The sequence below is a fragment of the Arvicanthis niloticus genome, chromosome 28 (assembly GCF_011762505.2).
Source record: "Arvicanthis niloticus isolate mArvNil1 chromosome 28, mArvNil1.pat.X, whole genome shotgun sequence".
NCBI lineage: Eukaryota > Metazoa > Chordata > Mammalia > Rodentia > Muridae > Arvicanthis > Arvicanthis niloticus.
Window position 1 is genome coordinate 17,564,727 of NC_133436.1, and position 25,299 is coordinate 17,590,025.

Consider the following 25,299-nt stretch of genomic DNA (forward strand, 5'->3'; position numbering starts at 1 on the left):
CAGGGTTCTGAACAGCAAAGGACTGGTGGTTGCTTCTGTCTGTAGAGGGTAGTAGTGATTACACTTGGGAACATACAATCCGGAGGGATAGTTGTCCTAATACTGATTCATATTTTGATGCTGATAAAATCTTTAAAATAAACAGGGGCTCAGGTTTATAGACTCCTACTGCCCCACTTCTTTATTTATTTCTTTAGAAAATGGGCAAAGGGGTCATGGAATAATTTTATGAATGGACTGCCTCTGGATCCCGTGTACTCTACCACTGGATGGAAAATTTTCCATTAAAAAACAAAACAAAACAACAATAACAAAAATAGTGGAGATACATTGTAAGGGGCTGGGGAGATGGCTCAGTGGTAAAGGGGTTACTGTCCAAGCACAAGGACCTGGGTTTGCATCCCTAGCACTCACGTAAGAAGCTAGATGCTATGGTGCATGCCTTTAACTCTAGCACTGGCTGGGAGTGGGCAGACACAGATCCCAGAGGCTCGATATCCAGCCAGTCCAGTGGAGGCAGAGAGCTCCAGGTTCAATGATAGATCCTGTCTCAGAAAATAAGGAAGAGGAGTGATAGAAGACACCTGATGCATGGACATGGATGCGTGAGCACACCTGCACACACAGACACCACAGGTGTGCACACACATACACACACTTGCAAAGAAGCAGCACACTTTAACCCTTGACCCCCCGTCTCTGTCTCTGTCTCTGTCTCTCTCTAATACCAGAAGGGCAAAGATGCTTGCGGATTTTAGGGCACAATTCCAAAGGAGAATGGCAGTTCAATTACAAAGTGGAAAGAAGCACATCTTTGGCCTCCCATCATTTCACTGGTTAAGAGAAGTTCCCAGGGTAGGGCAAGCCTCAGCACAGGGTAGTGCTTCCTGGAGGTAGTACTGACCAGGACAAGCAAGTTCAAACAGAGGCACTCTCCCTGCAGGAAATTTACTGAGTGTAAGAATGGCTGGAATTTCTGGGGAACCAAGTGTGTTCTTGAATACCATAAAAGTTATTTATGACCCCTTTGGGTCGCACAAGTTTCCGAAAGCCACAGACACTGTCTTAGCATCATAGAATGTTGATGATGTTGTGTTTCTCGCTGAAGTCCACATTCCTTTATTTTCTTCCACTTCCAATAGTCTTAACAGTTTTGGGCTGAAGATCCCAAACAAACCACAAAAGTCACACTTTCAACTTCTGGTTATCTAGACTATAAACAGCAGGTTTGTGAATATTTTTAAGGCCACAGAGTCTCAACTCAAAGGTCTTTAGAGACCTAGGATGAGATTAATGAACAAATGTTGAAGCCAAATACAATTATCACTTTGAATGAACTGGGACTTTCCATTTTCTTAGCATCAGGGATAACTAAGAATTGTCTGCAACGGAACTTCACCAACGTAGCCTGTGACCACTTAAGGTTTTTCATAGTGTATAGTACAAAGCAAATAAAAATTCCCAGGAGGAAAATACTGAGTATAGTTACCTTAGATATAATTATTGCAATCTACCCCTGGTTTGCTTGCTCATCATTAACAACTTATCTATTCTTGCTGCCTCCTCCTCCTCCTCTTCTTTTTCCTCCTCCACTTCTTCCTCCTCCTTTCTTCTTTGTCTCCCTCTTCTCTTTTCTCTGTACCAGAGATCTAAAGCAGAGACTGGTGTGTGCCAGGCAAACATTTCCTATAGCTTCAGCCACTGTCTTTCTCCTCAAACTTCCTTAAACTTTCTTGGGCTGTTTCCCAGTTGGAGGAGATATTTGTGAATGACCAGTCTGTCACCTTTACAGTTCCCCGTCCCGAGTCTGCTTAAGCAGTGGTTCCCAACCTTCCTAATGCTGCAACCCTTAAGTATGGCTCCTCATGTTGCAGTGACCCCCCCAACCATAAAATTATTTCGTTGCTACTTCATAATTGTAATTTTGCTATTGTTATGAACTGTAATGCAAATATCTGATATGCACAATATCTGAGGTGACCCCCACAACTGTCACTAGCCCCACTCCCTTGGTTCTCTCTACTCTAGGATGAAACAGGGCTGGTTTTGATGTGAGGGGAGTGTCTCGCTGTATGGATTTGTATTTAGACTCTCTGGATGCTCTCTCATGGTTTTATCCCATGAAGCTAGTTTTAAAAGCCACCTACATTTACAGTGTTTCATTTGGACCATTAAAAAAAAAAAAAAAAAGCCTAAGATTTCAAATTGTCTTTCTAAAGAAGCATAGCTAAAACTTCCACTTCAGAGTTGGACATTACACTACCCCAACCACCAAAACAATGTGTCTGCTGGTAGCACTTCCCCACTAGCTTAAGTGCCTAGAGGAATTTCCATACTTGGCACTCAACTCTACTACAGTGGTCCTGAGAACGTGGTCTCCTGAACTCTGGAAGGACCCTGACAACATCGAGGAGGTCAGACACTGTATTTGTGACAGTACCAAGCCAAATTCTATCTTTTGATGATGGTCATTACCCACATAGCTGGCCCATAGGCATAAGGGGGCAGGGATGCAGTTACCAGCTGTGGTATTCTTTCTAACGACACTTCCATTGGTAATGATATACCAGTTTCTCTTGAGAATGCTCTAGGTGGATCCATTAAAAAGTTATTCATTTGTACTACATGCCATGCCCAGAGCACTCATGTTTTGCACTTTCTGAGATGAGGCAGAGAAAGCCTGCAGGAAGTTCTACTGTTACCTCTTAGCAGTTTGGTATAGTCTAAGAACAACTTGCTTTGCGGATCAAGATGCTTAAGTGTTTGCAGGAAAAGGAGAAAAAAAGATATGAAATATACCAAATCACCCTCAAAATTGTAAAAGTCTATGTGCCGGCCTAATGTACTGAATAATGAGATTTCTCAGTGCCTTTAGTGTCTGCCATGATTGCTGCATAAGTGACACTCTGAGATCTGCAGTCACGGGGACACTGCAGGCACAGGTGATGCTGCTGCAGCTTACTGTCTACATTCAGAACTTTAGAAGACTCTATGTAGGAGTCTAATGAATTGGGGCTGATGGGGCTGGAGAGATGGCTCAGTGGTTAAGAGCACTGTCAGCTTTTCCAGAGGACCCAAGTTCAGTTCCCAGCACCCACATGGCAGCTCACAACTATCTGTAACTCCTGTTTCAGGGGCCCCAACACCCTCACACAAACAGATGTATAGGCAAAACACCAATGCACAATGCACATATAATAGAAATAAATACATTTTAAAAAAGAGTCTGATGAATTGTTCTCTATTGGGGTTCATATACTCTGGAATTTACCCACTGAACTTTTGGGAGAGCTCTGTGGATCCCAGTTTAAATCATCTGCCTTTTGAGTCTTGATATACTAATGTGTACAGCTTCTCCTTGTCTTCTTACTGTATTTTGTACTTAAGATTTTTACCATCCCTCCCCCCACCCAACGTAGTATTTGTCCGTGTGTTTACTATATGTTTCAGCTCACGTAATGAGCTCTCTACGAATATCAGGGTAAGAAGCCTTGCTGAGGGCTTATGAGTATCCAGCCTGTAGTAGACACACAGCCAGTAACTGTCATGTGAACGACTAGACATGACTAGCTGCCACGCCCCATTGTGTCTACATGGAGCCGGGAGCCCTCTTCTTCCTGTATTTAGCCCCTGCATTTAATGTCATCATGCTTATGCCTCATAAGTGCTATAGTTTGCAGTCAGCCTTGTTATTTAATCTAAATTGTCTTAAGGGAAAGTATGTTAAAAGAACTCAGCAAGAGGTGAACCAGATCGCTCAGTGAGCAAAGGTGCTTGCCACTAAGTCTGACGACCTGAATGTGGTCCTTGAAACCTCAATGGGAGACAGAGAAAACTGACTCCCCCAGACTGTGTTCTCTCTCTCTCTCTCTCTCTCTCTCTCTCTCTCTCTCTCTCTCTTTCACACACACACACACACGAGAGGGAGAGAGAGAGAGAGAGAGAGAGAGAGAGAGAGAGAGAGAGAGAATAATAATAAATAAATACATAAAAACATCTCAGTTAATTATACAGAGACTTGAAGCACTGAGGTTGAGGCTTTGCCAGGCGTCTTACTAATGCCTATTGACTTCCACAGAGAAAAGGCCAATGACACATGGGAGCCAGAGTCTCCTGCTTCTGTGGATCAGGATGGAAAAAGTAAATTTGAAACTTGACTATCTGGGCTGTAATTTTACCCATGAAAACAGGCTATATCCTGTGCACGAGATCAAAGAGCTGAACAGAAACCCACCCTCCAGTCAGCCTATCTGGGAAACATTTTCTTTGGCATCTCAGGCTTGCTATGCTGATTTGCTTAATGATCCTAATTTTAAAGCAAGAAAAAAAAAATATTCCGCTGGCATCAAAATGTAGTTTTTCTTCCTTTCCAGATAATCACATTACAACAGAAGACTTCACTGGTATATAACCACACACACACACACACACACACACACACACACACACACACACACACGTTTACTCAAATGGTTTTCTTGTTGTGGGTTATCTTACAAAAAGGGAAAACTCCAAATAAAATACTTGAAAGAACAAAGAAAGCAAAGGCTTTGAACTTTCTTACTGGGCACACACAATTCTTCTTGTGCCTGAATGTGAGATTCCATCACAGAGAGACCAATGCCGTTTTCCCTGTTTTAAAAAAAAAACCTTGTTGTGCTCTTTTTTTACTAATTAAACCTGTAAGACAATTTCGACATACACATAATGTATAGTGACCACACTCTTCTCCGTATCCTGTCTTAGCCTCCAGCAAGTCTCTAGGTTATTTTAAGTGAGAATTTCATTGACTTAGACATTCCTCCACAAGGAAGAATGGAATTAGCAAAGTAAAACCGAGTTCCTAAAGATTTCAGGAGATTTTTTATTTATCATACAAACTGGCCAATTTTTATGAACTCTTCATTGAAGGGCAGTCTGGGGATTCCAAGGTGTCTCAGTAGATAAACCTTGCCTCTCAGATTGGAATGGTCTATGGGTCTAGCCTAACTCTGGGTTCTGTTTACAGATTCCTTTCTTGAGAGATTATATCCAACTTCCTAAAATTAATAAGGTCTCACTGACCGGGAACTGCACACGACAGAGTTAGTTAACCACATGGTCTCCTCTTGCACTTGTGTGGTCTGTGGTAGAAACGCCCCAAGTTGATTTCAGTTCACCTGAACATGGATAAAAGCCAACCACTTGCTTTCCTGTTAATGTTTATTCTTTTGTTTTTAAATTTGTATATCTTCTGTTTTCCTTTTGAGACAGGATCTCATGTAGCCTTGGCTGGCCTCAAACTTGCTTTGCCCTGAAGAATGACCTTGAACTTCTGATTCTCTTCCCTCCACCTCCCAAGTGCTGGGATTACAGGCATGCCCTACCAACTGACTTATGTAGTGCTGGTGCAGAACCCAGGGCCTTCTGGCTTGTTCATGCTGTACCAAGTGAGCTACAGTTCCACAATTTTTTTCTTTATTCTGGTAATAGTCTCATGTGTTTCTTTTATCTTCAATATCCTATTTGTGGTTTTTAATTTAAAAAAATAAATGGCCTAGCCTCAGCTAATAAGCTCTACCAGGTTGCTCGTGTCCTTTGTGAACACTAATACAAGGTCAGGACTTAGTGGACTACTTTGTAGCTTACCACCTTTCATAAGAAGGCTCTGAAGCTTCGAAAGTGTTCACAATCCCTTCTCACCCGACCCCCTAATTCCTCCTGAACTCCTTGGCCATTCTTACCGGGGCGTTTTGTCAAGGTGGGGCATACTGAGGTCAAGGAATCCTACCTCTATGCAGTTCTAGGGGCCAGAAACAGCTTCTACAGTTCAAGAGGCCTCGGATGGTAACAATACTCTAGGAATTCCATAATACTTTTGAATAGCTAGCATCTCACTTTTATTGGCTGACAGGAAACGGGAGGTCTCCACCCCCTGGGAAGGAGTATTCCAGACGGAGCAGACGTGGGCTGTGAACATGGACTCTGAGATGGGAATAGGAGGGGTGACTGGCTAGACCCACTGCCTGAGGGCCAGTGAGTTACCACACACAGAGGACAGGGAGGAGGGGGACAGAGAGGAGCCCAGGCTGACTCAGGGAATTGGAATGGCATGTGGTATGTTTAGGGGGAGGCTGGAGGGTGCAACAGTATTACACACTGTGAGTGTTTGCAGCTCACGGGCATCACACAGCTTCAGAGCAAGGACAAGGGACCAGGGAAGACTTCCATTCCTTTTACACACCTTTCAGAGAATCTGAAAAGGAAGATGGCCATGGCTGTGGCTGCTGCTGTTGGGCTTTACACACATGGAATAAACTAGAGTATTGACACACGTCACAGGCTCTGCCTAGTTATCCAGTCTCACTTCCTATGTCCTGCCTTGCATTTTTGACCCCAGCAACCCTCACTATCTCTGTGAGACACAGCTCAGCTCAGGCGGCATCTCCCATAGGCAGATTCAGGACAAGATACCCCCCAATCCCCAAGCCCCACAACACATGCCTCCCCTGACATTTTGAGATAATACTCTGAGCCTAGATCCTATTTTTGTGACTACCTCTCTCTCACTTTGGCCCGGGCCCTTGGGAGCCAGGGCCTAAGTGAGAGTCTGTATCTTGTTTCTATTCTCTAATTCTCACCATCACACTCAGCACAAATTAAACTCCTGCTGTCTCCAAACCTATGGGATCTGCCTGTCTCTGCCTCTAGCGGGGGGTGGGGGGTGGGGGTCCAAATGTGTGTAGCCACACTGGCTTTTAACTTGGGCGCTAGGTCCTTATGCTTGCCTAGCAAGCACTTTACCCACTGAGCCAATTTCCCTGCCCCAGGCTTCTCATTCTGGGGCAAGATCATAACACTTTTTTTTTTCCCCCTAGGGCTGCTGAGAAGATTAAATTAGCCACACAGGTGATCAATACAACCTGAAATGTAGTCTAGACTCAAGGCCAGAGAAGAGAGCCAAAGGCCCCGGGAATGCTGGACAAGGAGGTATCCAAAGCCTGGGACTGAGGGAAGCTATGTAGAGGCTGGAAAGGACAAGGCGAAAGGGAAGAGGCAAAGGCATTCCACTTGGGTTAGAGGCACAAGAATGAAAAGAGAGATAAGACTCCCCTCAAAAGAGAAAGTGAGAAGCTGAGGGCCTGATTAGCGTTTAACTGGGAAAGCAGTCTGGGCTAGTAGGGCAGGTCTAGATTATTAGGAAGAGCCTAATAGCCAGAGGAAATTTCAGAATTCAAGACAGAAGGCAGGAGACTGGGAGCCTCTCTTGCAAAGACTTAGATCTTGCAGAGCCTTAGATGGCAGAATGCATGGCAATGTGAACCTGGCGGGGCCCAGCTAGGCCAGGAAGGGGGAAGTTACAGCAATCAGAGGTGAGTTAGCACTGCGGCATGCTTGAAAGACTCTGGAAGCTCACAGTGCACGCAGCACCAGCCAAACAGGGAGAGGGAATCTGAGTACCATTTTGAAGGGAAATTAAGGTCTGACTGGGTGGGTGAAGGAGAACTTCTTTTAAAAATGTGGATAGTTATAGCTAGGTATTGCATAGGCATTATTCAGAAGTTTTAAATATCCATAGGCATTTTGTTAGACAGAATCAAGACAAAGCAACTGCAGAAAATCCTTACAGGACACTAGGCATACTTGGAGAAGAGGGTTTGAGGTATCTACGGAAGGACCAATGTGAAGCTGACTGTGACCACAGAGAACATGATCTAAATAGGAAAAGACGCGCTCAGCTCTAACACCTGGGGTTTTTACATAAAAGTAAACACGTGAGCTAATTAATGTTATTAATTATCTAAATTTAATCAGAACACCGGGGAAATGACAGGCTGAGAGGTCAGAGGCGTGTTACCTCAAAGGAATTCAAATGAGAGGTTTTAGTCCCTTAGATCAATTTAGCAATTTCCACTGCAGACCACTCAGGGTTAGCGGAGAAGGACAGGCAGTAGATGTCACTGTGAAGTTCTCCCTTGGGCTTCTCAAGTCCCAAACTGCAGAGAAACCACAGGCTCCAACATTCACCCAGGGGACCTCAACTCATCTGCTTCCCCATCCCTGGTTAAATAGATACATGGGACATGTCTCATGTACAGGGTCCAACAAGGGGTCCTTGCCTTTCCAGTGTCAGATACGTTTAGGGTTATTTCAGAGACCTTGCCAGCCTTTTGTAGCTGCTTTCAGGAAGAAAACCAGCTATGCACAATGGGACAAGTACCTGTAATAGGAGAACTTAGGAGGCTGAGGCTGGTGGATAGTGTGAACCTAGCCTGGGATACGTAGCAACCCCCACCTCAAACACAATCACACAACGACAATTAAGTCAAAGAATGCTTAATACCAGGAGAGGTGTGGTGTCCCAGCATCAGAAAGAGGCTGAATCTACCCAAGATCATGAAGAGACAGACAGCTCATATTGCCATCTCTACTGTAATTGAAATCAAAATAAAGGTGCCCTCAGGTCAGCCTGTGGTCGCTTTTCATCTTTCCTTTGAATTGTAAAACTGTGGGTGATGAATCAATTCTGCATTTATTATTGCAGTTTATTAAATGTGGTTGGGAGGCACAGACTGCCATGAAAATCTCACCCATGGGAAAAAGACAGAAATCCTGAGAGCTCAGGGGAGCACAGCAGGGCTCAATTCATTTTGTCCACATAGGCAGTAGAGAAGACAGGTACCCTAGAGATAGCTGGGAGTCATTAAAAGGATAGCTATGATATAAGCAGTAGGAGTGTGTGTGTGTGTGTGTGTGTGTGTGTGTGGGCACAGGCTCATGTGCACTCAGGATAAAACATTGTTTAGCTTTTTCCTTAAGTTTTTGGTTCCCAAATATTGGAATTTATACCATTCCTTGTCCCAATGAAATGAAGTCTTGGACGGTCTGGATTCTAAACATTCTGTTCTAGTAGGAAAAATCAATGTGACAAAGATCAGAAGTTGAGAACTAGTAACACCATTTTTCACTTGGATCCTCTGAGTCTGGTAAGAAACCCATTCTTGCCACAATTATATTTGACATTGCTTTACAGGCATTAATGAAAACAAATGAATGAAACTTAGAAAAATTGTTAGAGAGAAAATCATTATTAGCTGAGAATATACTTTTAGCTGGAAACAGAAAAGAATCTCCCAGAAGTCTATGGATAAAGAGGAGGAAGGCTGGATGAAAATATTTAGGAATTAATAGCAATGACAACAAACAAGATTGAATACCTAGGAAGAAGTCAGCTGAGTGAGAAACCTGCAAAAGCTTCATAAGGAAAACTTGAAAATCCTTCCACAATAACCCACCTGTCCCTCCACCTTCAAAACCATGAAGGGGGCATTTTGGTAGTTTCTCTACTATGCCCTTCACATAAGCCTTCCTGATTTATAAACAGCCATGAGCAAAGGGGAAAGCCAAATTGCTACCAAACAATAAAACTGCACTTAGAGATGCCAACTGACCATTTGTTAACCTAGACAGTAACATAAACCCATCAGACAACAGAATCCTCTTGCGTGTATGTGTGGAGTTGGGATGCAGAAAGAGTCCATTCAAGGATCCTTGGGATTAATGAGCAAGGAGAGCGGGGTATCTCAGCAGATAATGAGTGTTATGCAGTGTCCACTGCATATTATACAACTTTATTATTGTATGTTTATATAATATATTCTATATTATATCATATATCACCTATGTGATACATATAACAAGATATATATCATATGATTATGTAATGGTTCACATATGTTCATATACACATATGTAACATATATAGAATAGTCTCCTATATCCAAAGATACAGAATAAGGGACCAATGTAGAAAAGAAAAAAATGAAGCCACCAAAACCAAGAATTTGTGATAAAGATATGCATTAAGTGTAGAAACACGCTCTTCTTTAAGTGTTGTCAGGCTGATATGTTAGCCATCCAGAGGTGGGGAATACTTGTCTGCCTGTTACATCTGACAGCAGTGTAAATTTCACTGTAAATGTAAAAGATAAACATTTTTAATTTGACACGATTTAAAACACCCTGGTAGGGAGCATGAAGAATGTGCTCCCTGGTCTCAGAGTCAAGGAAGTCTAAGTTTAACACAAGACCAGAAGGTACAATAAAGAAAACGGCTACTAAATTGTACTACAAAGAACATAAATTATGCATTAGAATACCACAAAGAGACTGTAAACCAGGAAAAAGTATTTGCAGTTTATGCGTTAAATAACAGGCTAAATCCTTTAAGTCTTGGGTTTCAAGAAATCATACTGTTAGTAAAATAGGGAAAGCTGTGATAAGGAAAAAAAAATATACCAGTGCTTCTAAAACATGTGGGTGGGTCATTCAGCTTCAGTCAATGCAGTGGTTTAAATGAGAATCGCCCCTACCCCCGAAGGCTCATATATTTGAGTACCTGGGCCCTGGTTGGTAAAACTGTTATGGAGGGATTATGAGGTGTGGCCTTGTTGGAGGAGGTGTGTGTCACTGGGGCTTTAAGGTTTCAAAAGTCCATGCCAGATCCAGTCTCTGTCTTTGCCACTTGTAGATCATATATAAGTTTTAGCTGCTGCCCCAGTACCATGCTTGCCCACTGCCATGCTTCCTGCCATGAAAATCATGGATTTACCCTACTGTAAGCAAGGCCCCAATCAAATGCTTCTTCTATATGTTGCCTGGGTCATGGTGTTTCATCACAGCAATAGAACAATAACTAAGACAATCAAATTGATGGAAATGCAGGTTAAAATCCCCTGGAGACACTGTTTCTCATCATTTAGGCTGACCAAGACTAAAATGTCTGATGACACACTGCCACAAGCTAGGGTTGGGAAACTGAGTAAAATCCAGCATAGACCACTTTCTCCCCAAAATCCAGATAACCAGTAAGAGGTGAGCATGTCCCCTCTGATGCTCTTTGGATAGCACTGTGTGTATCAGATGCAGCAGGGCCAGTTCAGAATAAAAGAGACACATGCAAATTCTTCCTTTCTGCTGCTTTCAGTAATGCCACACTAGCATCAGACTGACAGGGGGGAGAGCGCTTACAGCACAGAAATTTACAAGCGGCACATATCAGCTCTTGTCACCTCCTCGGGGGATGGTATGGGTGCATGAGTACTTACAGTTTCTGAAGTTTCAGCCAGGTTGATAAGTTCATCGCAGTTCATAGCTTTAATTTGCAAATTTGAAAGGGATGGGTATGGCTGAATCATGTTTAGATTATACCGAATTTAGTCTTTAATTTTCCACTTGGTAGATTAGCTTGTAAGAGCCTATATTTTGGTATATTAAAGAATTAAGCTTTCCTCAGACTGCAGTAACTACTGTATAACATTTTCTGTATAATAAACTTAATTTATATTGGAATAAATATAAAATTCATTTCCTTTCTGTTTCCTTCCATTGCTGTGAGCACCACTGCCCCTAGCTTACTGAAGGATTCTTAAACATAGTTCTACAGTTTCTGTTTTTTTGTTTTTTGTTTTTTTAACTTTTCCCTTTACCCACCTGCAATTTATTTTGAAATACATGAAGGGGTAGAAGTGCTAACTTTATTCCTTACTGTCCATTTTTTTCCCTAGTATCTTTATTGGCCAAACCTATTCAAAATTTAATGGAGCTATCCAGATAGTACCATGTTGTTGCACAGCTTTCGATGGAGTAATAATGTTATTAAGTCTTGATGATAGCTAACATCACACCAGATTTGTCCATTGAATGCGTTGACCATGACTTCTCACACCCCCCACCCCCCGTCTTCTTCAAAAGTCTGTGATTCATAGCTCATTGCCTTCCAAGTCACAGTCAAAGCATCCAGCAAAGCTCCCTAACTTCTCACAGACCAGCTCCCAGCTGTGGTGTAGACAAAGCTCCAGGCTGAGCAGCTGACTGGGTGCTCCAGCACCTGGTCTCACGCCCTCTAGGCCATTTCTTTTGTAGCCATTGTCAGAGTTTTACAGCAAAGTCACCTGAGAACCCAAGCCTCAGCAACTCTGTGTGTCTCTTGCTTTCTGTTCAAAGTATGACCCTCACAAGAGCCCCCCTGGATAAAAGATGGGAGAGAAGCAAGATTTTAGGGACAATTCTGTTCTGTACAAAGAGTTCTGGTGAGTTCATCTTCATTTACCCATGGTAACTACCAGCTTTGAGTAATTGGCTAGGGTTTCAGAGCTAGGCATGATTTCCCTCTGGTTGAACAGATCTTAAGTCCAGTTAGAGAGCTATTGGTTACTACCGAGGCATGTGTGCCACTACTGCACACTGGGGTTATCAAGCCATGCTGGTCATTGTGGTTTGTGTATACCACAACAATTAATAAAAAAGTAAGCTCTAAACTTGACAAACAGTAATGAGGCATATATGTGAGGGTTTACAAAGAGGAAAGAAAGGGGAAGATGTAGTTATACTATAACCCCAAGAAAAATTTAAAAATGAAAAGAGAAAAACAACATACACCTCCAAGTACTGTCTAAACTCTAACACCTTCACACTAGTCCAGACCTTTGGCTTTGACTCTCATATGACCTCAGGCTAAAACTGTGACCAGCTGCATTTGAATGTAGTGTGTTCTCTTTAAAACACATGCTGCCGAGGCAGCAGTGCTGGGTAGAAGGGTATCATGAAAGGAGTAGATCATCAGAGTACAGCCCTCATGATAGATTAACGCACTTCCTGCAGAAATGTGTTAGCTATCCAGGGAGTTGGACCACTTTTCTGCTGCTTCTCTGCTGACTATTTAGCTCTCACTCTATAGCAAGCTGAAGCAGCCCATGGTCCCTAGCAGAAAGAGATGCTCTACTGTGCTCTGAACCATGAGACCTCAGCCTCATCAGTCCTTTAATCCAGTATTAGTAACAGAGAATAGACTATTACCAGACATTTACGTAAGCTGGGGGAGAGAAAGAGAGAACTGGTAGGATGGCCCCAGAGTGTCTTGTCTGGGCATCAGGATAGGTGGGGGCATCCCTCACTGATATAACATAGGAAGAAATGTGTGTGAGAATGGCATTCCTCAGGCAGTGGCTAGCCTGTTAGACTCATTCAAAACCCACTAAAGTTCGCGTGAAAAGGCAACAGAGAGGCAGGCACGGGTAGGGTACCACATAGACTTTTCTCTGCTGCCACTGTTTAACAGGAGCGTATTCTATTACAAATTCTATTTGAGCTAAAAATGGAAGGCTTATCCAAACATGAACTCATCTTAAGGATTCAGAAAGCAGTATCGGAGGAAGCAAAATAGACATAATCCACACTGAATTAAAAATTACAGGGAAAGGCAAGCAGCAGTAATAAAGTCAGCGGAGGCTAATCTGATCGCCTAGGTTCTGATTGCCCAGAGATTTGATTAGTAGTGCTTGCTTATACAATACCTCAATTAGGTCTGAGATATATAGCTATCAACATTCCTCCTTTCTTATTCGACTTGGCAACTCTGTGTCGTAGTTAGGGTTTCCATTGCTGTGAAGAGACACCATGACCAAGGCAACTCTTATAAAGGACAACATTTAATTGGGGCTGGCTTGCTGGTTCTGCAGCTCAGTCTATTATCATCATGGCCAGAAGCACTGTAGGGTCCAGGCAGGCATGGTGCTGGAGGAGCTGAGAAATCAGCATGTTATTCAGAAGGCACACAGGAGAAACTGTCTCCCATGTGGCTTGGAAGAACATCTCAATGTCTCCCTTCTGCCCCCTCCCTCCCCCCACACACATAGTGATACACTTCCTCCAACAAGGCCATACCTCCTAATGGTGACATTCCCTGGGCCAAGCTTATCCTCTAGACTTTCCAGGCAATTACATTTCTTTATACTTTGACTTTCAGCTTTGTTTCAGGAAATCAGACTTATATAACATGGGTCTCCTCTTCTCTTTCTTTCTTTCTCTTTTGCCTTTGGGGACATGGGGTTATGGCCCTAATACAACCGGAGCTATCCACATACTAGAGACCTTTCTGACTTAGCCTACCAAATACTGGGTTTACAGGTGTGTGAGGGTTGGTGTTAAATGTCAGCTTGATACAATCTAGAATGACCTAGGAGAAGGTCATTCTAGGAATTCCAATGGAGAAGTATCTTGATTATGTTAACTGAGAAGGGAAGACTGGCCCACCGTGGGCGGAGCTATTCCCTGGCTAAGACCCTGGACTGTGTGAAGAGAGAAAGGAAACCAAGTGGTACACCCATCCCCCTGTTCTCTGTTGCTATACCATCAACTGCTTCAAGCTCCTGCTGCCTCTACTTCCTCCACCATGATGGACTGTACCCTTGAGCGTTGAGCTAGAATAAACCTTTTCTCCCTTAAGTTGCTTTTGTCAGGGTACTTTACCATAGCAAGAGGAAAGGAAGCTAAGACGAGGTGTGTGTCACTATGCCCGACTTCACACCAGACTCCATGCTAGTTGACCTGGAAACTCAAAAGCCTTTTTATCCCTTCCCCTCCCCCTCCCCCTGGCCACCTGCTCTCTCCAGTGACATCTGCTCTGCTCTGTGCCTTGATTTGGTAACCAGCCGATCATTCATTCTTCTTAAGTTCTATTTTCTTGAATCCAAAGTATTTAGTCCTGTCCTTCAGCCTCCAGCCATTAGAGGGCAAGGCTGCTGCAGTTAACAGATTCTGCAACTTGTTTCATGAGCTGGAGGGAAGGGAGTGTTTTTCCAATTACACACTATCTAATTCAATTTACATTTATTAGAGGAACTGCCAGCTATTTCATGTTAATATTGACATTTTCATAAGTGCTCACAATTAGAATTCAAGCGGAGATTCCAATAAATCTCTTACAGAGCCACCCTTATGCTTCTTGTCTTTAGACTAGAAAATATTTTGAAGAATGTGTTTGGAGGTCAGTCAGCCTTTGGGGGGGGTTTATAATGCGTATGTAAAAACAGCTGGGCAGAGGAAAAATACAGCAGAGCACACTGGGGACAGCTCTAGCGGTGTGCCAGCTTCTGCAAGACAAGTGTGGGATATAAAATTCAAATTTTATCACAGATTAATGGAGCCACAGGTATTCCCGTTCTGAGGTACTTTGCTTCGTTGCTTCTAACAGCAGGCTCTGGCTATGTTTAAAGAACCCTTCCTGGCTGCATCTGAAACCTGGTCCTCTCAGCCCACACCAATTTACTTCACCTGTCATCGTCTGAGTACGCCTACCTTTAAGGAATGTCACAAAGTCCCCTGAAGAGACAGTAATGAAGTCCAATTGCCCTGCCAATCTGTGAAAAGGAAAAGGTGTTTGTCCACATGTTGAATTTATTCATCAAAATGCTCGCCCTGTCTCATTGCCTGAAGTACAGCTTTCTAAAGCGAGATCTTCAATGTACTGTGACATACTCTGGCTTCTCACTCGTAAGAATACTCTACTTCAATTTTTAGTGAAATGCCTGACTGAAGATACACACAGGATATTTATAAACAGATATTGCACTGCACCATTTGACTGTGTGTGTGTGTGTGTGTGTGTGTGTGTGTGTGTAGACACGCGTGCACACATGCACATGTGGAACTCGGAGGTCAAAGTCAAGTGTTGTCCTCAATCAATGTCCACCTCAGTTTTTCGAGACAGGCTCTCTCAGTAGACCACAGCTCACATATTCCATGAGCATGGAAGGTCTCCCAGCCCTGAGAACTCTTCTGCCTCCGTCTTTTCAGCACTGGGATTATAAAGATGATTGACCATAGCCAACTTAAAAAAAAAAAAAACAAGTGTGTGTGTGTGTGTGTGTGTGTGTGTGTGTGTGAGAGAGAGAGAGAGAGAGAGAGAGAGAGAGAGAGAGAGAGATGCACTGCTAGCTGATACAAGCCACTAGGTGCTTTTTAAAGATCACAGGCTCTCTCTTGCCACCGTGTGTGATCTATAGATCAATCTCAGGTTATTAGGCAGTCACACAAGCAACTCTATGCTCCTCTGATCAACTCCTGGGCCTCTAACATCTACCCCTTTTCTGTGGGTTCTGGGAGACTGAACTCAGGTCTTCATGTTTGTGCAGCAAGCACCTTACCAAGCTGAGCCATCTCTATGTCCCCTGACCTTCTTTAAGACCTTTATTTGTATGTGTCAATTAAAAGTCTAGAAAAATAGAAAAGTTTAAGGTGTGAGAGGTACGATACACAAATACAGCGTTTTCTAATGGGCAGAGGATAAGAACGAAGAGGGTACACTTCTGTCAGTGACCACAGCTCTTGCAAATTCACCAGAAGAAATGAGGTATGTGGTTAATTCTCCAGCTCTCTGCCATGGCTACACAATAAAGCGTCACTTCTGCAGCTTTAAGAAATAAAACAAAACAAGCAAAATAACCCTCCAAGCCAGGCTGCACCCCAGACTGATTCAGCTACAATCCTGTAGCGTGTGTGTTACAGGCACTGGTGGTTTTGACTTGACCCCACCTCCAACCCCCGCATTTTCCCCTATCCTTATCCCCTGTGACTCCCAGCAGCAGCCAAAGCTGAGGGTCTGCTTTCCTAAATGCCAGCCACCTGGCGCTGCAAGGTTGCAGCGCTGGCCCACAGCTGCAGGGATTGCTGACCCAGTTAGGGAGGGGCAGATGAGCTCAGCTGACAGGTGGCCAGCAGGAAGCACCTGGCTGTGCTCTGGTGGCCCTTGTGGTCTGTTGATGGTCCTGAGGGGACCTTGCAGGGGAGGAGGCAGGTCAGGGGAAGCTTCCCTAAGGGAACATCTGGAGAAAAGCTTCACTCTACTCCAGTTCCTGCCTCCTCCCCACCATGGGCTCCAGCCAAATGGGAGGTTCTCCACAGAGTAAGCCTGTTTGTTGTTCTTAGGAGTGTGCACATTTTCTAGAGAGTTCCTTCATCTGCAGCAGTTCTCTCCTCTGCTCATCACCCTTGCTCTATCTGCATCCGTCCCGATAGCCTTGGCAGATTCTCCTCTCTTGAGAAGCTGCCCCAATGTCTGCAACCTTCCTGGATTTCATTCTTTTCCTTGTTAAACAAGCACTAGACAGGGACAACACCTGTCAGTGCGTGAACCTGTCTCTCCTCCTTACCCCAGCTCCCTCCTCTTCCTCCTCCTCCCCTTCCTCCTCCTCCTCCTCCTCCTCCTCCTCCTCCTCCTCCTCCTCCTCCTCCTCCTCCTCCTCCTCCTCCTCCTCCTTACCCCCAGCTCTCTCCTCCTTGCTGTCTCCTGCTACTAAGTGTCAAGCATTTCAGGTTTGCACTGCAAACAGCAACAGCAACTTCAAGGACTTGTAACAGCTTCTCCGTTGCCTCCCTGCCCCACTTGGAGCTGCTCCTTGAAGGAGGAAGAGGAGGAATAGGAGGAAGAGGAGGAAGAGGAGGAAGAGGAGGAAGAGGGGGAAGAGGAGGAAGAGGGGGAAGAGGGGGAAGAGGGGGAAGAGGGGGAAGAGGGGGAAGAGGGGGAAGAGGAGGAAGAGGGGGATCTGCAGACCTTGCTTCTTGGCTAACCTAACACCTGGATCGGTGTAGTAACTAACAATGAGCTGGTATTTCTACATCTATGGGGGACCCTTCCACTCTGTGTTGCAGACACAATGACATTTGGTGGTCAGAACTGGATCTGTGTCTACACAGATTCTAGTTTGCCACCATTTGGCCTGCTGGGCCTGTGACATGTGTCCTTCCCATGTGGTCTGGCAACTGTGTGGCACTTCCTGACCCTCGACGGGAGTTGGGTTCCTTTTCTTCTTGTTAACTGCACATATCTTTCTGCAGACATGATTTCATTTTTCTCTCTCCTAGCCTTGTCCTGTGAGGTACCCCGAGTGACAAACAGCTTCAGGCACCATCCCTTCCTGGTGGCCTGATTTTCCTGCTTTCCCCTGCCCAAAACCATAAAGGGCTGATGGTAGTCTCCACACATGGGGATGCACTAACACAATGCCACATCCTAACCTGATGCCTGTGTTGCTGTTTGCTTGCTGTTATTATTTATTTATTTATTTAGTCAATTTGTTATCTGAGAAGAGAGGACCGCAATTGAGAAAAGGCCTCCATGAAGACTGGTCTGCAGACAAGCCCAGAGGACATCTTCTTACCTGGTGATTGGTATGAGAGGGCTCACCACACTGTGGATGCCGCCACCCACACCTGGGCAGGTGGTCCTGGGGTTCATAAGAAAAGTAGATTGAGCAAGGCATGGGAGCAAGGCAGTAAGCAGCACTCCTCCATGGCTTCTGCAGCAGAATTGCCTCCAGGTTCCTATCCTGAGTTCCTACCCTGACTTCCCTCAGTGATGGGCTACAAGCTATAGCATAAAGTAAAACCTTTTCTTCCCCAGTTACTTTTGGTAATGGTGTTTTAACACAGCAATATAAACACTAACTAAGGTAGAAATTGGTACCAGGAGTTGGGTATATGACCATATGTGTTTTGGGGAGGATTGTGGTGGCATTTACACTTGAGGCTGGAAAGGCCTCTGGATGCTCAGAGATCAGTGGGTTTTTTTGATAGAAGTTTAGAAGATAAGCATATTGAGAGCAATGCAGATGATAAAGGCTTGTGTGTAGCTGGTACTCTCTGATGGAGGCTCAGGAGGTGGCTGGGGACATTCTATTCTCCAGCTCACAAGGCTTCACGTTCTTGGATCGTCTGTTTCTCCAAAACTCCCTGGCAGTTCTCTGTTTCCCTGCTACTTATCTCATCTTCCTCCAGAGGACCCCACAATACTGTACATCCCACACAATGGCTTTTGTTTATAAAATATCTGCAGTGGGATTTGAAAGACTATCTCTCAGGCAGGAGTTCCTAGGCCCAGGGTCATGTATGCCTTCCCCATAGCAGAACATTTGGGCTCTTCCAGTCCCTCTGGTCCTCAGAGGGGGAGGGGAGACTTAGGAATCCAGTGCTGACCCAAGCTCCGAGCAAATAAACTCGGAATACATGGTTGCCCGCAGACTGGGATCCCAACGTATCTCCGGCTGTTGGGAATACAAAGAGAAGACGTTTCTAAGGAAATGGTATGGGGTCCAATGAGGCCTTAGCAAGGGGCAGCAGACCTGACAGCTCAAGGTCGAACCCCATATGTCAGGGGCTCCATGAAAGCAGCAGCCTTTGCAGGATGCCCCAGCAGAGAAGCTCCAGCCTAGAGCAGAGAAATGCACATTTCACTAGAATACTACCAGCTGTCTCTTGAATGTTACTAGTGAGCAAAGGGAACATTTTTAGCTCACAAAGATCCATGAACGGAGCCAAGGGGATAGACACATCAATACTGATTGATGAGTTCTTGGAGGTTTCTAGGTTCCCAAACACTTGTGCTGCATAGAGGGTTTTTCTGATTCTCCCAGCAGGCAATCAACAGCCCCATTGTACAGACCAGACAAGTGAGGCCCACAGAGGCCAACCACTGCCTGGTTCGCCAGCTAGAACAGTTGAAAAGCAGGCAGCAAGACACCAAGCCCCAGGCCCTCAGCTTGGCTGACAATCAGAAGCCAAGTCTGTAGGAACTGGGGAGCAAATGTTTCCTTTCCCACCTCCAGAAAGATTCTGGAAACATAGTTATCCTCTGAAACACTCAAAAATCAGACAATCCAAACCCTCTACTGGTTTTCTTTCTTAAAGAAAAACAACATTTTGGAACAGAAGTAAAATGTGAGGTTTTATTCTCAGGAGTCCTGAGACATCAGTCAGTGAAGACAGAGTGGAAATTTCCACCCACAGATATTTCACACCTATAGCTCCCGAGCTAATGATGTCAAACGTTCAGGCAAATTAAAATGCATAATTTTCTTCAGAAGGGAACAGAAAGGATATTGGTGAGAGGATAGGAGGAGGGCCAGGGGAAACCACTGATGAGGTTTTTGATCAAGATACAGTGATACGCAGGCATGAAAATGTCACACGGAAATCCATTATTGTCTAGGCTAACTGAAACAATCAGTGATAATAATAAAAAAAAAGTTTAAAAAAAAAAAACCCAGGTGATTCTGACCCAGGGTCAGGCTCTCTAGAACTGAACAGGGCCAACATGAGTCACTGGATTCCTTCTGAATTAAAAAAACTGTAAATTACACATCCTTTCTGTGAAACATGCATTATTTCCATGGTTTTCAGCCAAGTTGAATGACTTCTAGCCCAGAGGCAGCTTATTCTCTGGGAACAAGCTCTCAAGCCCTCGCACCCTTCAAGTGTGAGTGTAGGGAAGTGGCCTACTGGGGTAGTGGCACTGACTGAGGACCAAACTCAACATGACGGTTCTTAGAATTTGAAAGTGCAAAGAGGTTATGTGCAAAGCCTTTCACTATGGAAGTGTGCACAGCTGTCAGGAAAAGGCAAGCAGGAGTTATATATGCACAGACGGCTGGGCAAAAAAGATAGGATGAGAAACCCAGTCTCACAGAGGCTCGGAGTCTATAAAGTGTAAGGGTTGGCATGAAAGGCCCCTGTTCTAGTCAGAGCTACCATTGCTGTGAGGAAGCACTATGACCAAAGGCAATTTGGGGAGCAAAGGGGCTTACTTCACTCACACTTCCATGTAACAGTTCATCATCAAAAGTGGTGAGGGCAGGAACTTGAGCAGGGCAGGAAGCTGGAGGCAGGAGCTGATGCAGAGGCCATGGAAGGGTGCTGCTTACTGGCTTGCTCCCCATGACTGTCTCAGCCTGCTTTCTTATAGAACCCAGGTCCACCAGCCCAGGGATGGAACCATTCACAATCGTCTGGGCCCTCCCCCCTTGATCACTAATTTAAAGAATGCTCTTCAGGCTTGCCTACAACCCATCTATGGAGGTATTTTCTCAACTGGGGTTCCTTCCTCGCAGACGACTGTCAAGTTGACATAAATTAGACAGCACAGCCCAGGCTTTTGCTTTCCTTTCAAAACCCCCCACTTGCTTCTATCTCATGCTCTCATTATAGAGTCCGGGGTCCAGGTATCTCGCTGTCAGCCTTGCTCTAGGGGGCTGAGGAGACAACAATAATTGAGCCTGTAGCCACTGCCTTTCTTTCATGGTGACACTGTCTCAACCATCTCTCTGTATGCCATTAATTTATCTAAATATTATTCTCTTGTAAATGCCACTAAAGAATGTTTTGGAAAGAAACAACAAGTTTGACAGAAATTAGAGGTTTCCAGAAATTACAAAGAACCAGAAGATGCTTGAATATTTGAAAACAAATGCCCTTCCCCCACCCCTCGCAGCCTCCATTTTGAGACAAGGTCTGACATATCCCAGGCTGGCTTCAAACTCTCTATAGCTGAGGATAACACTGAAGTTCTTACTTCTACCTCCCAACTGCCGGTTCCAGTTTATGAAATGCTGGGTATTGAACCTGAGGCTTTATGCAGGTTAGTCAAGCACTCTGCCAACTGAGCTTCACCCCCACCTCAGACAAATGGTTTCTAGTGGCGATATCTCTGTAAAGACATGCGTGTGACATTACAGGAAACGATTCTGCTCAGAAAACACAGCCCTTGGCTGGATCCTCTTCTTTACATTCAGAAGGTGAAACTTAAGGTCTGAGGAGTGCCAATCCCAGTGGGATTGGGAGGTTTGTGCTCTTTCCTGTCCCCATCCCACACTGCCACACCTGTGTAAAGGGGACGTGACCTTAGTACAGTATCCTTTTCTATATCCTTCCAAACAGTCCACTACAGCAAGGTGCCACCCCTCTTCTACCCCCTCATCCAGAAGCCTCCTCCGCTGTCTGCTAAGAAGCTCCACCGGACTTGGGGCCAAGAGCACACTGAGTTTTTTGGCAACTGGATAAAACAAGAGGCTCTGGGGCACTAAGATCTGGAATAGGGCCATGATTCAGACAAACGCTGAGTCTGTGGACATGTGGCATGCCAGAAGTGACCTGGTACACAGTCCCCAAGGGAGTGACATGCTTAGTCTAGCGGTGGCACACTCTCTCAGTTTTGCTGAAAAGACCCCGTCTCCTCACAGCTGACTATGCCCCACAGAGAAACAAACAATACCCTCTTTTGAGTCACACAACTGACCATCCAGACTTGCCAAATTGATGAGGGGTCCGACTGGGGAAATTTTATGTCAAGGGACTACAGAGATGGAAAAATAAAAAGAAGTTTCAGCCATTAAAAAAAAAAAAGAAGAAGAAGAAAAAGAAAGAAAGAAAGAAAAAGGCAACAGAACATCTTCCAAATAAACAAAGGGTTCTCTGAAGAAGAAAACAAACTTGAACAGGGTCAGGCCAGGGCAGGTGACTCAGGATGCTCCTTTACTCCCCTCACCCCACCTCACCCCAGTTTTCCATCTGACACACTGGGGAGCCTGGGGCTTCCCTGCAAGAGCTTGGCCAAGAAGCATCTGCTGAGCTCAGCTGAAACAATCATACCCAAAGCAAAGTGTGTGACTTGTGGAAGGTGGGGGGTGGGGGGTGGGGGCTTCAGGTCAATGAGGAGAGAATTTTATCAGAAAATGTACCTAGAACCTCTCAGGTCAGAGTCTACCAGGCAGTTACCAGTGCAACTTTTAATACTGGGAGCTTCTAAAAAGTAATGGGGATGGAGGAATAGAGAGATGGCTCAATGGTTAAGAATACTGGACGCTCTTCCAGAGGACTGGGGTTCAATTCCCAGCCCCCACATGGCAGCTCACAACCGTCTATAACTCCAAGATCTGACACTCTCACACAGACATACATGCAGGCAGAGCACCAATGCACATAAAATAAAAATAAATAGATTTGATTTTTTTTTTTTTTTTTAAATCTAGGGCTAGAGAGGTAGCTTGGTAACAGCACTTGACAAGCATGCGAGAGGCCCTGGATCTGATTCTCAGAACTGAAACAAACAAACAATGCCCCTCTCAACTCCAAGTTTGCAATTTCTCCCTTTAATGACTACAATTTATCATTTAGCACACTTAGGGGAATTGTAACACATGAAATGCACTACAGCAGTGGTTCTCAAGATGTGGGTCATGACCCTTTTGTGGGCCAAATGACCCTTTCACAGGGGTCGCCTATCACATATCCTGCATATCAGACATTTACATAAGGATTCTTAACAGTACCAAGATTAGAGTTAAGAAGTAATAAATACTTCTATGGTTGGGGTCACCCTGACATGAGGGGCTGTATTAAAGGGTTGCGGCATCAGGAAGGTTGAGAAGCACTCCTCTACAAGATGGCACTAAAGTTTGACAGAGTAGAAGAATCCAGAAGAACCCCCACATGCTATTTGAAAGACAGAACTAGAAGATTAATTTCCTCCCCTGGAGATCCCCAATCAACTCAGGCTGATGCTAGGACAGAGAGTCCCTCTCCAAGTCTGACAGTGGGGCCCCTGCTGGGCTGAGGAAAACATTCACACAGCTCACTGAACAAGAGAGATTGACTGCATGGAGCCATCACCATTATGTTCTAGTCTTTTTGGACGGTACTCTGAAAGAGAAATCTGGACAGCACCAACCCAGTCACAAAACGTTCGACCTACAATCTGTGCTGGGGCTATGGTGTGCAGAACTGTTGGAGTGGCTAACCAATGTCTGCTTTAACTTGAGATCTACTCCATGAGAAGGAATCCATACCCTACACTGATTGGATGGCCAGGAACCAGAGGCTGGATAGGTCAGAGACCTATGGTAGTACCAAATGTTCTTCTGGTGCCCCCTGCTCACCACTGCACAAGCTTGGAAACCCAGTCTGCTCCCCACAACTCTACCTGCACTGAAAAGCTCTGAACAAAGGAATGGCACCCAAAGCTCAGCTCTGTATTTCTGGCAGCTGATGCAACCCACATTTCTGATACATCTAGCCCACCCAAGTGCCTGCCCCGGTGCCCAGCATCTGACCATACTTGGGCACAGTTCAAGCTCCTGGCTGACATGTCTTCTATAAAACTCCCTCGCCTTAGCCAGGGTGTACGATTTCCTTGGCCCTTTCTTTGGGACCCATGAACCCGCCCTTCAGGAGCACCAAATAAACCTGCATCTGTTTGCTTTTAATCTGGTCTGATCTGGCCTTTTGCATCAGCAAAACCCAATCACCAAAATGACTGGGGAAAAAAAAGTAACGAAATGATTCTTAGTGATATTCTGAGTATAATGATATTCTGAGTATCTATAATAAGTGCAATGCAATACTCATAGACCAGTGCCTTGTTCAGTCATCATCAGAGGGGATTCCCCCAGCAGCAGACAGGGGCAGGTACAGAGCCCACAGCCAGACGTTATGTAGAGAAAGACTCTAAACTGGAGGTCTCCATTGTGTCCTTCCCCTCGGAGTGCTTGGGGAACCCCACAGAAGAGGGGAGAAAAGATTCTAGGAGTCAGAGGCGATGGTGGACACCAGGAGAACATGGTCCACTGAATCAAATAACCAGAGTTCACAGAGACTAAAGTGACAAGCATGGGACCAGTGTCCTGGACATATATTCTATGCCTATTGGCTTGCTGTTTGTGAGACTCCTAACAGTAGGAGTGGGTGTGCCTCTGACTCTTGTCTGCTCTTGGGACTCTTTTCTTTTCCTCCTATTAGGTTGCCTTGCCCAGCCTTGATATGAGGGTTTTTGCTTTGTCTTATTGTATTTTGTTTTGTCAATTTGGTTGTTGTCTCTTGGAGGCCTGCTCCTTTCTGAAGGGAAAGCAGTGGGAATGAATCTGGGGGAGAGGGGAAGTTGGAAGGAGCTGGGAGAAGAGGGAGGGGAAACTATGATTGGGAAATATTGTATAAGAGAAGAAGCTTTTTTCAATAAAAAAAAAGAAGATTCATTTCCATGTCTTTGGCTTCTCAGCATTTTCTTAGCATCAAGACTGAGTGAGATCTTTGAAATGTCATATTAATTAAATAGAATGAACTCTTTTTAAAGGTACATAAGCCTATTTTAAGAGTCAATACAAATAACAAAGATAATTAGAAAATATTACTCCTCTAGGAAGTGATTCTGCATTTTGAATATATACATCATGTCACCAATCAAAAAAATACCAGTTGCCATACTCCTAACTAGTAATTTAAAGATTAGGGTACTTGGAGCCATAAACCAAAAACAACAAAAACAATAATAGCAGCAACAACAAACACTGAAGCTTCAGATAGATGATAGAATACTGAAAGGCTTAGAAATGTTTAAGAATTCTCACCATGAGAGATCTTGGGGAATTACCAAGTCTAAACACGAAACGAGTGCACACTCCACAGACACATAGCTGGAAACTCGTTTGGTGTGATGTTTTCAGTGGTTATACACTGCTGATTAAGAAGTCACGTGTGAGGTTGGGTGTAGTGTGTGGATGCTTGGAGTGTCTGATTTGAGGGCATTTCAGATTGTCATGTAAGGATGCTCAGATTGTACGGACGGGGAGTGGTCAGCTTTGGGTCTGGTCTGGGCCCGTCTACCACCCGAATAGACACAACTGGGTAAGAGGTTTGCATTTTCCTCTGTGTCTCTTA

At 44.6% G+C, this 25,299-nt stretch overlaps 1 protein-coding gene across 1 annotated transcript in view; it reads right to left on the reverse strand.

The window, feature by feature from the left end:
* The window catches only part of Ust (uronyl 2-sulfotransferase), a 300,209-nt gene that overhangs the window by 66,460 nt on the left and 208,450 nt on the right, over window positions 1–25,299 (reverse strand). The gene's annotated exons all lie outside the window — the stretch shown is intronic.